At 38.1% G+C, this 1,203-nt stretch overlaps 3 non-coding genes across 3 annotated transcripts; 2 read left to right on the top strand and 1 right to left on the bottom strand.

Moving 5' to 3' along the window:
* Positions 1-25: 25 nt before the first annotated feature.
* Trnap-agg lies at positions 26-97 on the bottom strand. The gene has a single exon. It is a non-coding gene; the product is annotated as a tRNA-Pro (tRNA).
* A 436-nt stretch (positions 98-533) lies between these two features.
* On the top strand, positions 534-605 carry Trnap-ugg. The gene has a single exon. It is a non-coding gene; the product is annotated as a tRNA-Pro (tRNA).
* Positions 606-873: 268 nt separating this feature from the next.
* On the top strand, positions 874-945 carry Trnap-ugg. Its single transcript has one exon. It is a non-coding gene; the product is annotated as a tRNA-Pro (tRNA).
* Positions 946-1,203: the final 258 nt, after the last annotated feature.

Genomic DNA, 1,203 nt, shown 5'->3' with positions numbered 1-1,203 from the left:
TAAATATCAAAAAGAAAAAAAAGTTGGGCTCGTCCGGGATTTGAACCCGGGACCTCTCGCACCCTAAGCGAAAATCATACCCCTAGACCAACGAGCCAGCTATAAAAAGTGGCTGAAATTTAATTAGAAATACTAAACATATAACTTCAAATTACACACGCAAAAATATGTGCACACATATATATACGTTCACATGTATACTGACATACACATACACGCACGTCATCAGGAAAAACAGCATACAGGACCACGTCATTATGTGCAGAGACCAAAGTATTATGTGTTATTTTTTAATCGTAATTGCTGTAACTTTTCTCTTTTAATTAAAAGAACTTGTTAAGAATTTGTAATTGTTTTATAGACACGTGGACAGTGGATCTCAGACTAAAGTAAGAAAAAACAAAGAACAAAAACAGAAGAGTCTTTAATAGTGTTTTCGAGGCAGCAGTCAGCCAGAATCTGTTACTAATAAGAAAACTAGTATTAGTAGTATATTTAGAGAAATTTGACAGCTTATCGTGTGGCGATCCGGTGGCTCGTTGGTCTAGGGGTATGATTTTCGCTTTGGGTGCGAGAGGTCCCGGGTTCGAATCCCGGACGAGCCCAGTGTCCTTTTTATTGTGTTATTTTTTAATCGTAATTGCTGTAACTTTTCTCTTTTAATTAAAAGAACTTGTTAAGAATTTGTAATTGTTTTATAGACACGTGGACAGTGGATCTCAGACTAAAGTAAGAAAAAACAAAGAACAAAAACAGAAGAGTCTTTAATAGTGTTTTCGAGGCAGCAGTCAGCCAGAATCTGTTACTAATAAGAAAACTAGTATTAGTAGTATATTTAGAGAAATTTGACAGCTTATCGTGTGGCGACCCGGTGGCTCGTTGGTCTAGGGGTATGATTTTCGCTTTGGGTGCGAGAGGTCCCGGGTTCGAATCCCGGACGAGCCCACTGTCCTTTTTATTGTTTTTTTTTTCTTTTCCTCCCTATGTAACTGTTAGTCTCTGTTTTCATGTTTACATTTCTTTCCGCTCCCCCCTTTTTTCGCTCATGTCTGTTTTTGTACTTTGCATACACGGATTCACAGATTCACACGCCTCAAGATTTTTCAGTTAGAAGCATTTCTACAATTCAAATTACCGGCTGGAAGTCTATACAGTTAGCGTAAAATCTATCCACTGATGCGTACTGGCGCTGCACAAGTAAAT

Source organism: Octopus sinensis, linkage group LG1 (genome assembly GCF_006345805.1).
Source record: "Octopus sinensis linkage group LG1, ASM634580v1, whole genome shotgun sequence".
NCBI classification, from domain to species: domain Eukaryota; kingdom Metazoa; phylum Mollusca; class Cephalopoda; order Octopoda; family Octopodidae; genus Octopus; species Octopus sinensis.
The sequence above is the reverse complement of the archived record's forward strand: the minus strand, read 5'-3'. Positions and strand labels throughout refer to the sequence as shown.